Here is a 16,066-nt window from a genome sequence, read left to right as displayed (position 1 = left end):
ATCCTTTCCATGGCGGTACCTACATTCGCCAATGCATGTACCACAGCATTGCTCATGTTTGATATGGACTCCTCCATTCTCTGCACACTTGCAGTTACCGTGGATGCAAACCCAATTAGAGCCTCCTGCACTTGTTCCTGAAGCTCCAGCATCGCTCTCTTTCTGGGTGGCCCCAGAGGCACAGCGTCTACATGCAGCTGGGCAGATAGGAGTGCCCTTCGGCCTCCGACGAGGACTCTCCACTGCTGTCCCTGTCTCCACCATCTGCTCATGCTCACTTGTGAGCTGTGATACACCAGGTGACAACACTACTCTATCTCGCAAACTACCCACCAAGGTGGGCGTCTTTGCGCTGGTGCTGGGTGCGCTAATTTCTGCTGACGCTGCTCCCTCAGAGGCTGCAGGTTCCTCTGAGGAGTCCTCTGGCTCTTCCTCATGGACAGTGGGGAGGGGGGATCTCGATGGTCCTGTGGGGGAGTAAAGGCATGAGTTAGACATGTGATATTAACGTAGCAGACACATCCCATTGTGCAGATGATCATAACTATATTTCTATGAGCCTCAGATGCCATATCAGTCACTCATGAAAACAAAATGATAGGGTTGCAAGTCAATTCTGTCACCAGCTTGCTGCACTGTGCCTGTCTCTCCGTCCCCCACTTCCAGCTCCTCTGCATCTCCAACGATCTCCAGAGCTGACTGGTCCGCGGTCGTTATATACGCCAGGGATGGTGGGCCTCCTCCTGTCCTCCCCCTCTCCCTCTTATTATGGGCTCTCTTTTCCTGCAATGAGGGACACAAGTGGAGTTTCAGCGAGATTGATGGAGTCAGTGTTAAGAATGGATAACACAGATGTTTAGAGGGAGACAAAGATGGAGTGAGGTGCCAATACCAAGGTCCCTCCCTGTGCATTGATAGTTGTCATTGCATAACAGTGAGAGAGAGTGTGAGGGCTGCATAGTAGGATGGTGAAGTGATTCTGTACATGGAGAGAGAGGGATGGTTAAGGGTACAAGGGATGTTAGGGTCAGTTGGGATGTGCAGGAGTAGGTTGCCAATGCAGAGTAATGGGGATGAGAAGAGATGGGAAGCAGATTGAAGGTAAGTGTGATGATAAACTCACTTTTGCTGAGTGCATCAGGTCATTGAACCTATTCCTACACTGCACCCAGGTGCGTGTACACAAAGACCATGCACTTACCTCCTCAGCAATTTGCAGCCAGGCTGCCTTTGTGTGCTGAGGAGGCTTCCTCCGTCCATCGGAAGGGAAGAGGACCTCCTTTCGTCCTCTTACTCCTTCCACAAGAGCATTGAGGGAGTCATCATTGAAATGGGGAGCAGCCTTGGAGCATTGTGTGGCCATTCCTGCAGCAACCAGCATTCAAAAGCAGAAGAAAGAAAGTGAAAAGCAAAGGGGACATGGCCCCCTTAAATATCCAGGTTCCTAGCGCGTCATCAAGCGCGGGCAGCGCAGCCGACCCGCACCCACCGATCGGGCTGGCTAGCCGGCCCAGTCGGCCTTAATGAGGCCAATCTAGGGAAAATCCTTAATGGAGGGCGGCTGCAACAACCCGCTGAAGACCGAACCCGCCACCGGCCGGAAAATCCAGCCCTTTGTGTGTGGTGGGGTGAGGACCAGGGATAGACAGTTGTTTTCGAATTTGTGAGCAGATGATTATACATACAAGAACAGTTAATGGTAAATTGCAAGGCTGCTGATCTAACTGATGTAGTACAGATGTTAAGTGCAATAGTTTAGCTTTTAAACTGGGGTTTTCAATTATAATCAAGCTGCAAATGTGAGAAGGTGAAAGTGAAGTTTTGGCTCATTTTAGCAGAGTAAATGGATGGTCACTAAATGTTTTTTGGAAACCGACCAAGGTAAGTTTGGTCAATAGTAGTACCACTTCATAATATACTTGACTTTTGTGGAAAAACTTGGTAATAAAAATCTGCTGTTTGAGTGTAATCTGTCATTTCTCTCATCATTTAATTTCTCTAGCAAAGTGTTCTCTTTAGGCTTGAGTTATAACTTGTAAAATTGGATTGGCAAGGTTGTTGAATAGCCTAAAAAACATGGTCAGCCCCGCACCATGGATGAGGCAAACTGTCAGTGTTTGATGGTCAGGATATAGGTTTTGTTCAGTGAGGATACCCTTGCTAGCTATGCAGCCGAGAACTGACTTAAATTTATTACATACGATGAAGCTGACTTTGTGTGTTGGCTGCCTCTGGGACTCCAACACAAGGTCTCAGGTGTTGTAGTGAAAACCTGCTCTGCTAGTCATTATTATATTGCAAAAGGTTTGGAATGTAAAATGATCTCATTTTTCAATAACGTTTTAATTGCATTTAGCTCACCGACAAAATCTTATCTCAGCCTGCTTTTGTACATAAGATGCAGTTCTGAATATTTGATGGAAAATATTGCTTATGTAATCGCTAAAGCTGTATTACATTATAACTGTCGTCAGTTACTTACAAGAATTAAAATCAACATAGCACCCCCTTGAAAAATTAATTTTATCGTCGCCTTTGTGCATAACGTGCATCTGTTTCAGCTTCGGAGAGGCATTTCTTATATAGGCCAGTTTGGATAATGTTAGTTAGTTAATTTCTTCTTGAGAGTTAGAAAGTAGTGTTCAAACAACAATGGCTGCCCCATTTCAAAATCAAGGTTTATGAGAAGAACCTAGTTCTGGGTGGAACATGAAGATATCAAATATAAGAACATCATTTAAATTTTGCATCCTCTTAGAAACATGAGGTTTACCAACACTTGGTTACGTTCAGAAAATGATCGAAAAATCAAAAACTTTCACCGTACTGGTTGATCAAGGAAAGAAAGACTTGCATTTATATAGCGCCTTTCATGTCCCAAAATGCTTTACAGCCAATTAAATATTTTTGTAACGTAGGAAATGCGGCAGCCAGTTTGCGCACAGCAAGCTCCCACAAACAGCAATGTGATAATGACCAGATAATCTGTTTTTAGTGATGTTGACTGAGAGATAAATTGGCCAGGACACTGCCAATGCCCTGCTCTTCTTCAAAATAGTGCCATAGGCTCTTTTCCATCCACCGGAGAGAGTTAATGTCTCATCCAAAAGACAGTACCTCCGACAGTGCAGTGTGCACCTGCTCAATTCTCCTGGAGTGGGACTTGAACCCACAACCTTTCTGACTTTGAGACAATGGTGCTACCCACTGAGCCACCGCTGACACTAATGGTACAGCACAGATTCCAATTACCATTAACTGTAACATTTGGTTTAAACAGAAAATTTAGCACAAAATGCCTTGAACATCACATCATCTAGTAACTTCATAGAATGTTATTACCAAGCTAAATTGCATTAACTTTTAAATAATTTTTGTGGTAATACTTATTTTAATGATATCCTGGATCAGTATTGAAAATGCAGTACATCGAGGTGTTTAAAATGAATACTTCCAGGGCTGTAGCATAATTTTGCAAATTTTTTTTTAGAAAGGGTATCTACAGCTTTGTGAACATATACAGGTTCTACAAATCTACTTGTAAATTTGAGAAATAGGTTTGTTTCTCTGAAATAAGTCTGTTCTTTGATAATGTACAAGATTTCAGTCACTCAGGAAATGTCCTGGCAGCCAGTTCTGTAAGGAGCCCAGGAGATGTATTGAAACAGTAATGTACATTGTAAATCAATATGTCTCTCAACCAGTTGGGAATGATTTCAAGCAGCAGAAAAGCTGCTAAAAAGCCTAGATAGTTGCTCCTATCAAAATTACCAGGTAGCATCTGTGTTATTAACATTTACAAAGAGCCCATGGCCCAAGCAGATGGAGGATGAATCCATTCTTTGTGAGTGGATTACATTCATACTTTGAATGCAAGTTTAATAAACCATTTATCAATGAGTTTTTACCTTAAGTAAATAGCATATATCTGACTATAAAATGCTCAGATTTATTGGGAGAGGTTGATTACTGAGTTGAGGTGAATCTAATGGTCTGTCTTAATGATTGCTGGCTATTGTAGAAGCGTCCTTCCAAGTGGCCTCGGTCAAAAGGCTGCAGAACTCGGGTTCTTTCCGTTGCTGCCGAAGGACAATGATTCATATCGTGTTCATTTCAGATGTTGCTTCTCCGTCCATTTGAAGTCCTGATACGCAAGGCTGCATATTTCCTTTAACTTAAAGGTTGGCATCAAAAGTTTTTGGTACCTGAAGAGTAATTGATGATTTTCTGAAATGTACAGACCCGACAATTATGATGCATGAAATGTTGGGATTCATACTCAAATGGTTGCAAATCACAAAACTGTAGCAGGCATATTACTTCTCCCTTCCTTTAAACTTTAATCTTTGTTACATTGTGTATTCACCAGAAGATGCTGCATAATTATTTGAAGACAATTACTCATTTATGATAATAGATAAACCAATTTCTCTATGAAAACATTTGTTGTCACCTCTATGTTGTATTTGCAATCTATTCCAGTAGAAACACAGCTGTAATACATCATTTATCTGTTGTAGGGATTAAATGATGTATCACAAGTGAACTATAAAGTCTAATAAATGTGTTTAGCTTCATGTACAGAGCAGATAGTAATATTGTTTTTAAAATGATGTATTGTTTGGAACTAATATGGTTCACCCTAACAAATGAAATGTTTAATTTCACTGAGCAATACTGGGAAAGATATTCTGGCAGTTTCCAAACGATACTGCTGTTTCACAATATTCTTAAAATACAACTAATGGAAAGGTAAAAATTAATTGCTGATAGTTTGAGACCGTATGTGAATGAACTATGAGCACCAATTCAGTGTTGCATTTTTGAAGGAATTTTGAAGTAATTGGAACTAAAGTGGCTGGACTGTAGCCAGACTCTAATTCTTACTGAGCAGATTTGTCCGTCCCTTCCTGCAACCCCAACAAATTCTCTGTTTACATTGTGTGCCAAACTACCCTAATCTGTAAAGTTATGCCCATCCTCGGGTATCCGTGTCCTTTTTTCCTATCCTCCAATTTTTTACTTTTGAAACCGCTAATCTGGAAAATATGGAATGCTGGTACCAAAAACTGATCGTCTGGGATTGACCAATTTTCCTTGGTGCTGAGCACAAGGAGTTACTGGGTCACCTCCATCCCTAAAAGGCATACAACAGCATCCAGCAGCCATTCACTTCACTTCCTCCTCCCACTGGGTGAAACACTTCGAAGGAAGGAGAAGACACACAATGCACACTTTCATTAGCAGCATTGGAGCCAACCACACCTGTATCATAAAATAAAGGGACCATTTTAACTCCTGGTGGGACCAGACAGCAATCCCCCGCAGAAATGTGAGTCAGAGGCCTGACGGATTTTAACTGTTGGGACTCATTTGAATGCTGGTAGCTGGCCAGCAGGGGAGAATGGAAATCCACACTCTCTATTTCCCCGGTCTCCCATTCCACTTGTTTACCAGCCTCTGCGTAAAGTAGTTAAATTTAAACTGTCTTCACACTTTCCCTGTTCTGAGCTCCATCCCATAGTCCTGGTTCTACAGTTTGTGGTAGCTTTAAGCTTTGAGATCCAAACTGAAAGTTGCAGTGCCCATTCTACATGAGCACTTAGTCGACTGGGCACTGTTCAAACGCAACAGTCGTATTTTGGGAGCCTACTCATTGAAACCGGGCCTTACAGAGCCTTGTGAACAATGCATGCCTCTGAATCCATTATTGGCCTTATTGTTTATTTTTGGTAAAACATAAAACCTAGACTGTTGCTTTTTCCAATAACTCAGTAAATTAACATAGGGGCAGGAGTAGGCCCCTCGAACCTCTTTCACCATTCAATGAGATCATGGCTGATCTGTACCATAACTCCATTTACCTGCCTTTGTTCCATATCCCTTGATACCCTTACTCAACAAACGTCTATCGATCAACATTGATATATTTTAAGGCTTAAGGTCTGTGTTCACAGAAACCCCACAGTGCAGATAGAGGCCATTTCGGCCCATCGAGTTCATGAACCATTTCTTGGAACTCTGCTGATAAAGCCTTTTAGTAGAATTCTCTTTCTTCACTAAGTCATAAATACTCTCTGTTAATGGCACGCAATTGACTACCTCATTCATTCTTTGTTTGACCTAGTAAAGAACAGCAGAAGCATTATCTTAATTCTGTGGGGATGGTTGGGCCTTGTACAAGAAATTCTGGATTTTATGATTGTTCCCATTGATTTATATACATTCTGGCTGTCTAATGCAATTACAAGTTGTATGAGTTATGCTCTTCACCTTCTCCTCATAAATACCATGCAGGAAAGTTTCTGGCTATGGTTTAGCTAATAATGACCATGTAACATTTAAAAGGGATTATTGAAAGAATTATGCAAATTGTGTTTTTCTACAGATTATATGTGCTCATTAAATTGAGAGTTTAACCTACTTAGAAACTGACCTTTAAACGATTTCAAGTTCATTTACTCTCATTCCTAATTACTTTATAGTGCAAAAGTGCAGTATTAGTATGGTAATAAAAAAAATTAACTTTAAACTCTTGCATTGAATGAAATTTTATTTTTCAAAGAGTTATTGAGATAAAATTACATTGCAGGACCATGATGAAGTGGCCTACAGGAGATGCAACTGTGGTCTGGTTTTCCTTATAGAATTGTCCTGCTGCATGCCGTGGATTACAGCTAACTGGTCAATTCTGCTTAAACCCTTCTCATTACATTGAAACAAATCCATTTCCATTCACTCCTGTACACTGCCGGCTCGATTCAGCAGACTTTCACATATTAACTGCTTGATCACACTGTGTATAATGACATGTCTCATAAGATTCAGATGTAGCTCAAGTGATTAAATGATCTGGGCTACAAATATTACAAAATGATATTCAGCAGCTTATACGAGTCCCAGCTTTTTACTGAAAGCAGCAGTGGGGTAACCAGGATTCAATGGTAGAATATTGGTGTCTGTGTGTATGTATGTTCTGTTTAAGCCCTTCTAATATCTCTCTCTATCTGCATTGGGTTTTGCTCCCTGATTCAAATCATTCCAATGGGGATCAGTATGGTCAACATGGATTCAGAAAGGGAGCATCCTCCAGACCAATCGCCTTCTTTGAGGAATTGACATCCCAAGTGGACTGTGGTAAGTCATATGATGTGTTGCACCTAGACTTCAGGAGGCATTTGACAAAATTCCACATAAAAGTCTTCAGTTATGCTCAAAGATGTGGGCATTCTTGGGTATGGATAAGAAATTGGCTGAAAGGTAGAAAACAAAAGATACTTGTTCGGAGAGTTATATCCGGGTAGAGGAATTACAAAGTGGGGTGTCCCAAGGCTCAATCTTGGGACCACTACTGATTCTAATTCCCATCAATGACTTGGATTCAGAAACTGCCATTCATTGATATTTTGAACTTGGACTACAGACTGATATTAACCTTATAAGTGCAATAACAAACTTAACTAATTTAACTATGTAGACTCCTTCACATGGAACAATTACAATATTATTACTAGAAAAATCTGCAATGCATGTATGCCCTTTGAAGAATTAGTTTCTCTGTGCAAGTTCCATAAGAAAAGTGATGCAGGTTCTCCAATAGTTGTCAAATAAACCACTCTGTGCCGGAAAGTAACATTCTGTTCTCGTGTAGGAATAAATGGCACATGATATTTGGGAACAAGAAGCTACAGGAGGAACCGCTGACATTCCTCCATTAGCCCAGCAGCAGAAAGGGGCATTTGAAAGGCAGGGATCCCACTCAGCTGAGACGATAGGGGAAGAGGAAGTGTGAGGTTCGATACCCACAATTGGTTTATGTGCTAATGTTCAAAGATTTAAAAAAATCAGTTTCCTGCCACTCATGAGAAGAACAGGAAGGAAAAATGGATAACAGCAAACTCATTACATTTCTGTCTTTTGCTCGCTCTGTGAGATGGAAGCAAGAAAGAAGAGGCAGAGAAAAAAATGAGCTAGTAGTGGGACCCTCAATGGCAAGGACAGCCAGTAGAAATTCACCCGCACTGTCCTTTACCCTCTCATTCACTAGCCCAGAGAGTCACTTGAGGGATACAGATTGTATAGATGAGGAATGGACACTGGGTGCTGTAAGATACATAAGGAAGCCAGAGGAAGAGGTAATGGAAATACAAAAGTATGTTCTTGAGCAGAGGCTAAGGAAAAGATAGCCCCTGGTAAAGGAGCATTTGGATGATCTCAAGGACCCTGCCATGAAAAGAAGCACTCTAGCAAAGCATGAAACTCATACAAAGGCACTGCAAAGCCTCTCTAAAAATGTACAGGAGGTGGCAGGGCTAGCAGTAAAATCCAATATGCTCCTTTGTGATAGTGCGAGAGAAGGCTTCTCGACAACATAGACCAACCTAGTGCGAGTGGTAGCTGCAGGAACCTCTGCTTAAGTCCCACAAACACAGAGGCTGGAGTAAAATTATTACTTCCAATATGTAGATTTTGACTGTTGACTGATTAGAGATAATGGAAAGAGCAATATCTACCAGATTCCCAGTTCTCCGGAGCATCATTTTGGAGGGCTTGCAAGGCTATGAAGATTCTGCCTTCCCTTAGGACAGTAGCACCAGAGAGTTCTCTCTCAGTCCTATCAATAGCTTTCACAGGTGGAAGAAATTAATTGTCTCTATGTGACCATCTGACCAAATCCCTTTTTAGGACTTTGTATGTACAGTTCAAATTAAGGGGAAAATTGGAATGCTGCAGGGCTGGATGTTAATATTTCAGCATTAAATTTATACCCCCCACACCCCCATTTAGGGTTATTGGCTTTCCTGCCCTCCCGGTTATCAGCTGGATTTTACCACCTTTTGTGGAGATATTTCCTGGGTTTTCTTCCAGGTTGCTAGCAGCAGTGCATGGGAGAGCAACCCATAATTCTAGGAACCTCCTGGACAATGCAGGAGGGTTGGCAGCCCTGGCCTGGATCTCCGGTGCTGTCTTCTTTGCTGTTCCTCTTCTTCTCTCTTCTCCAACATGTATATCATAAAGAGAGGATTCACCATTGGGAATCCCACACTGCAGCCAAACGCAGTGTGGTATCTTGAGGTGGCCATAGATGGAGACGGACACAGGTTAACTCCGTAACATGGTTTAATCAACACTTGCACATAAAAGCTTCTGCCATGAGGCAGTAAAAACAAAGAGTACAACCAGTACAGATCAGACTTAACTCAGGAGACCAATTGTCACAGCACCACCTGGTGGATCAGGTTACTCACAACCTCCCAGGTTACTACACTCCTCCCCCCCTTAAGATTGCCGTATGCAATTCTTAAACAATAACCCTTACTAGGTACTACGTTTTAATTAACCAGTATGCTCTAACCATGGTTAACCCCTGACTAATTTAACAGGTTTGTATAAGTCTTTCTGGTTGCTTGCGAATCCTTTGTGAACGTCTTAATTCCACTTGTGGTGGATTCTCGGATTCACTCGCACTTGAGATTGGAGTAGTCTCTGATGTTGGTTTTACTCTGTCCCGCTGTGGCCTGGCAGTACCAGTGTCCACTGGCACCTTATAAGCCGTGCTGGGTCCTGGAACAGCCTCCTCTACTGCCCTTTGTTCCATCTGAGGCAGTTCCCCCTGCTGCCAGCTGAAAAGCTGATCCACATGCCGACAAACCCCTCGACCATCCCCTAGTAACACGGAGTACAACACAGGTCCTGTAATGTCCTGGATTAGTCCTGATATCCATTTAGGTCCGTAGCCGAAGTTCCGGGTGTACACAGAGTCCCCTATGGTGAAATGGCAAGCTTTAGTATGTTTGTCATGGTATGCTTTTTGGTTTGTTTGTTTTGTCTCAACCTTGCTTTTGAGATCTGGGTGTATCAGGTCTAACGTGCACCGCAACTTTCTCCCCATCATCAACTCAGCCGGAGAAAGCCCCGTGGTAGCTTGGGGTGTTATACGATAACTAAACAAGGCTCTATTGAGCTTGGTCTCCAGGGTGTCACCTGAGCTCTTCCTCATGAGCTCCTTAAAAGTCTGCACGGCTCGCTCGGCTAACCCATTTGAGGCTGGGTGATATGGAGCCGAAGTGACATGTGTGATTCCATTCCTTACCATGAATTCTTTGCTCCCTTCACTAACAAAACACTGTGCATTGTCGGATACAATCATTTCTGGAATACCATGCGTGCTGAAGCTGTTCCTGAGACAATTCAGTGTGGCATCAGTCGTTGCAGAGCTCACTGGATAAACGTCGATCCACTTTGAGTGAGCGTCTACCAGCACCAAAAACATTTTGCCCCTAAAAGGTCCCGCATAGTCTATGTGAATTCTCCTCCAGGGTTTGCTGGGCCACTCCCAGGGATGGAGTGGTGCCCCGGCAGGTGCTTTCCTCTGTTCCTGACATATAGTGCATGACTTTATCTTTGACTCAATTTCAGCATCCAAGTTAGGCCACCACAGGTAGCTCCTAGCCAGTCCTTTCATTCTAGTCATTCCTGGGTGCGATTGATGCAACTGTTCCATCAAAGTAGAGCGTCCCCGCTCTGGGACTATGATGCATGCTCCCCATAGCACACATCCATCTTGGACACTGAGCTCGTGCTGTCTCTGTCTGTATGGCGTGAACTCCGGTCCCTCACGGTGATCTGGCCAGCCTTTCAACACATACTCACGGACCCTAGACAGAACGGGGTCCTTGGCTGTCCAGCCCTGGATTTGCGCTGAAGTCATCAGGGGACTGATCTCCTGATCCAGCATCAGGACTTGCTGCTCAGGGGAAGTACTGCGAGGAGATTTTGAGAGGGGCAGGCGGCTGAGAGCAGCCGCGTTCCTGTTTTCCTTGCCGGCTCTGTATGTGATCACATATTCATAGGCTCTTAGTATTACTGCCCATCTCATTATTCTCTGTGATGCCATTTGAGGCACCACTTTCATCTCATTCAGTAAGCTAATAAGAGGCTTGTGGTCAGTACTGATTACAAACTTCCTCCCATATATGTACTTATGGAATTTCTTTACTCCAAATATAATGGCTAACCCCTCTTTATCAAGCTGTGAATAGTTCTTTTCCGCAGCTGTGAGCGTGCATGAAACAAACCCGATGGGGCTTTCCGCTCCATCTGGCATGCGGTGGGCCAACACTGCCCCCACTCCATTGGGTGATGCGTCGCAGGACATTATCAGCTCCTTCTTCTCGTCGTAATGCACTAACACCCTGCTGGACTGAAGTAGCTCCTTTGACTGCTGAAACACTTTCGCTTGCTCTGGCCCCCAACGCCATGGCTCCTCCTTTCTCAGCAGTTTGTGCAGGGGTGCCAGCAGCATCGATAAGTTTGGAAGAAACCGGTTATACTAATTCAGGAGCCCTAGATAGGCTTTCAGTTCAGTCACTGAGGTGGGTGCAGGTGCATCCTGCACTGCCCGCACTTTCCCTGGTAAAGGAAGGAGGCCTGTGGCATCCACCCGATGTCCCAGGAATGTAACTTCCTTCTCCATGAAACTACACTTACTCCGTTTCAGGCGTAGCCCCGCCTCTTCCAGCCGCTGTAGCACTTTGTCCAGTGTTTTTAAGTGATCCTGATCGTCACTTCCTGTTAGCAGAATATCATCTAAGTACACGGCCACCTTTGGAATGCCCTGCAGAATGCCCTCCATAGTCCGTTGGAATATTGCTGGGCTAGAACTGACACCAAATGGTAACCTGGCATACGTGAACAGCCCCTTGTGCGTGTTCACCGTGACAAACTTTTTTGATTCTTCATCTAGCAATATCTGCTGATACGCATGACTCATGTCCAGTTTGCTGAATCTTTCTCCCCCAGCGAGCGATGTTAACATGTCCTCCATTCTCAGAATGGGGGTACTGTTCCAGTGATGATACTCTGTTCACTGTTAACTTATAGTCACCACACACCCTTACGTTACCGTCGGGCTTCAATACCGGGACTATTGGTGCCGCCCAGTCTGAAAATTTCACTGGTTCTATTACTTTGTCCTTTAGCAGGCAATCTAGTTCCGCCTCAACCTTGGTTTTCGTTGCAAAAGGTACCGACCTTGGTTTAAAGAAACGAGGCGTGGCATCACTGGCTACATGAATCTTGGCTGTGGCTCCCCTTAAGGTGCCCAGTTCGTCCTTGAACACTAACTCATGCTTCATCAGCACTTCTTGCAGTGCCTCTGTACTGTCCTCCATTTTATTCATTGCCTGCCAGTCCACACTCAACTCATTGATCCACCCTCGCCCTAACAGTTTTGGCCCTGACCCTGCTACCACTACCACCGTAAGCTCTTTGGTGACTCCTTTGTGTTCCACTTGTACTTCGGCCGCCCCCAAAATGTCCACCTTCTGTCCTGTGTAGGTTTTGAGACTAATGGGGCATGTACCTAGCTCTGGTACTTTGGCTTCCCCCCATAGCTTGGCGTACTCAGTCTGCGGCATTATGGTTACACTACATCCGGTGTCAATCTCAAACTTTACTTGACCTCCGTTCACGATCAAATACTGAGTGAGAGGGGGTACGTTGGGCCTTGAAGTGTCTATACTGTATATAGTGAAAACCGACTCACTAGACTCTTCCTCCTCTTGTATGTAATTTGCCCGCTTTGTGTACTTCTCCCTCCCCCCTTTAGCATGCTTTGCCCCTTTAGCACGGCTTCTCTCAGTCACTGCCCTTTTACAGGCTTTCTTTAAGTGCCCTATTTTTCCACAATTGTGGCACTTTGCCTTTGCAAACCTGCAGTCTTTTGCATAATGGCTCGTCCCGCCACATCGGTAGCAATCCCCAACCCCGACTGGTGGACTTTTCGCGCCAGCTTCCATCTTGAAAACAGCTCCTCCCACTGGTTTACTCCATTTCTCCTTGCTCATACTGTTTAAGTCCTTAATGTCCTTGTTAGCCGTCTCCATGGCTTGTGCTTTTTTAAGTGCTGTCTCAAATGTTAATCCTTCTTCTGACAGCAACCTTTGCTGTATACTGTCATCGTTAACTCCGCATACTAGCCTGTCCCTTAACATGACTGTGAGCGCATTTCCAAAATTACAGTCCTGTGCGAGCTTCCGAAGCTCCTCCACATACTCAGTAACGCTTTCTTCCGGCCTCCTAATCCTCGAATTGAATTTCCATCTCTGTACTATTTCACTAGGTTTCGGATTGAAATGATTCTTTAGTAGACCCACCAACTCGTCAAAAGATTTTTCTCCTGGCCGCTCCGGGCTCAGCAGATTCCTCATCCGTGTATAGGTTTGCGCTCCCACACAACTCAGTAAAATGGCCCTTTTCTTTTCAGCACTGTCCACCTCGTTTGCCATAAAGAAATGGCTCAGTATTTCACAATACTCCTCCCAAGACTGCGACTTGCTGTCAAAAGGTGCCACGGGGCCTACCGTTCCTGCCATCCTTGGAGTCCGGTCACTTCAGCCAAAAAATCAAACTCCGTTTCGACTCCCGCGACCTAGCCTCGTGCTTTTCCGACTAGGTTGCTAACCAACCTGAGCACCTCTTCCGAATACTCCCTAACTATGACTGATCCACCAAAACTTTTCCGTCCTTTATTCTCATCGCCATATGTGGTATCTTGAGGTGGCCATAGATGGAGACGGACACAGGTTAACTCCGTAACATGGTTTAATCAACACTTGCACATAAAAGCTACTGCCATGAGGCAGCAAAAACAAAGAGTACAACCAGTACAGATCAGACTTAACTCAGGAGACCAATTGCCACAGCACCACCTGGTGGATCAGGTTACTCATAACCTCCCAGGTTACTACACGCAGCTTTAAGGAAATTTCCCAAACAAAATGTTGGAAATTTCCAAATGAAGTTAGCAGCTTCCAAATAAAAAAAAACCAAAAATGTTGCCAAAAGACCAATCCAAGGCAAAGTTGTTAGTCTCTATATAAGAGCACAATGAAATTCAACTTTAAAATTGCAGCATCAGCCTTCCATAGCTGCCGTTCTAAAATGCACTGGCTTTATCATGGCATTGGTTAGATGGGCAGCTCTTAGAGTGGAAATTACAGATTTTAGGACATCCTGGCTGCACTCTTGCTAGGGTGGGCACATTTTACACCCTCCTTCAATTCAGGCAGAATTTAGGGCAAAACCTAAATTGAGTATAAAACTGGCAGGTCTTCTCTCCTCCCCAAATTCCAACAACCCGCCCCAATAGATCTGCTGGGTTTGTGGCCTAGCAATCCGTCGGGGCCTGTAGCTTTAGTTCAAGAGGAAGACAACTGCAGTGGTGAAAATTACCCGAGCAGTGTCTGGTTATTAAATAATGTTTCTTTTTAACCAGCTTTCTTTATTTAAAAAAAAATCCCATGCACAGACTGCTCTTCATCAGCAGCTACTTGTCGCAGATGCACTTCGGTTAACGAAAGCCAATGAGATTTCCTTCGAGCATGTCTGCTTCCTAATGTTGTGTTTTTTTCTTGCTTAGAAGTTAGCGTTCTTCACTTTTTTCCCCTCAGTAAATTCCCATTGAAAGTATGACATTTTTGAAATCTTAAATTTATTAGGTGGAAAGAATTAAATTGTGCTGCATATTGAGTGGTGCGTACATTTATTGTGGAAAATGTCCCAGTGCTGCCATTTGTTTATGATGTAGCTGAAAGGATTAATGCACCCATTCTCATGAACTTTCAATCTGCCAAGAATGAACATACAGGTATTAAATCTTTTTTTGTTTTCCCACACAAGAAGCAATGAATGCACATTACTGATCAATTGAAAACAATGGCTCCAATTATGAAGCATTTAATCTTAATATGCCCATTGATTGAATCTCTTAGTTTAAAATTTTTTGTTTCAGTTCTTCCACAGGAGTCAGCCCCCAATCAGATGGTATTATGAAGAATATAGTCAATGGCCGGTCAAGCTCCCAATCTGCAAGTGACTTTATTGAAGTCTCTGCAGCATTTAAAAAAAAATGTAAACAGATGTAATATGTGATGAGTTTCAGTACTGTAATTTGCACGGTTTCCTTTTTTAAATTAAACTGTTGGACGTTCATGCTGAATCTGTCAGTCAATAATGACATTTTGGCATGACACACAGCACTCTGCTCTTAAAGGTTTTCAATTAAAATACTTAAAGCTGTTTCCTGTCAAATTTGCAGTAATCATGAAAAATGATGTCATTCCTGGTACGCATGGACAATATACTTGGGCCTAGAAATTCAGTTGTTAGTGTCAGCCGCTAGCGCCTTAGGAGGAGGAGAAGTGGGGCGCGAAGCGGCTAGCGCCCGGGCGCGGCGCGATCTGCGCCTCTCGCGAACTTCAGTCAAAATTTAGCGGTGGCGCAAAACCGCAGCGCCCGCTCAGATGTGCGCGCAGATCCTGACGTCATTTCATGGTGCAACGCCCTTGGTGCGCCCCGATCCAAAACTTCAGTAGCGCCCCCTTCTGTGCGCCTGGCGCCCCCAGCGACTGGTAGAGGGGAACGGTTCCCAGTCGCTGCGGGGGGCGCTATTTAAAGGGGACTCCTCCTGCATTATAAGTGGCAGCCATTTTGTGCCAATCCTTCTGTGTGAGAGACAGATATTTGGAGAGAGACAAAGGGAGAGAGCTTTCTGCTTTGACCCAGCGCTCGCACAGGTACTTCTGGCTTCAGGCCAGAGCTTTGCACTTGGATTTCACTTTCAGTGCCATAGCCTTGAGTCACCACATATAATGGGGGCTGCAATGGGTGGAAACGTTGGCTTTCTGCATTGCATTCAAAGGGCTCAGAGACGCCGTGAGAGAGTGCCAATCATGGCCAGATGGAGAAGGGCCAACAGGCGTCGGCACAGGAGGCCTTACCCACCCAGGCTATACCGCCAGCAGTTCTCATATCTGAACATGTCTGAGGAGCAGTGTGTTCGGAGGCTGCGATTCAGAAGGGAGGTGGTCACTGAGATCTGCCACCTGCTTCGCAGAGATCTGCAGCCACAGCTGAGGAGCAGGACGTCTCTGTCGATGGCAGTGAAGGTGATGGTGGCTCTCAACTTCTATGCCACCGGCTCCTTCCAATCCGCTACTGGGGACATTGCCAACACCTCCCAGTTCGCGGTACATTGCTGCATCCACCAGGTGACCAATGCCCT

General features: G+C 44.2%; 1 long non-coding RNA gene across 1 annotated transcript; it reads left to right on the top strand.

The window, feature by feature from the left end:
• Positions 1-3,391: 3,391 nt before the first annotated feature.
• Positions 3,392-15,327, top strand: LOC147110981 (uncharacterized). The gene is made up of 3 exons (XR_015080111.1): positions 3,392-4,181; positions 7,056-7,137; positions 14,795-15,327. It is a non-coding gene; the product is annotated as an uncharacterized LOC147110981 (long non-coding RNA).
• Positions 15,328-16,066: the final 739 nt, after the last annotated feature.

Source organism: Somniosus microcephalus, chromosome 11 (genome assembly GCF_052327205.1).
Source record: "Somniosus microcephalus isolate GS21.2 chromosome 11, FLI_Smic_1.0, whole genome shotgun sequence".
NCBI classification, from domain to species: Eukaryota; Metazoa; Chordata; class Chondrichthyes; order Squaliformes; family Somniosidae; genus Somniosus; species Somniosus microcephalus.
Note: the sequence above shows the minus strand (reverse complement) of the source record. Positions and strands in the feature narration are given on the sequence as shown.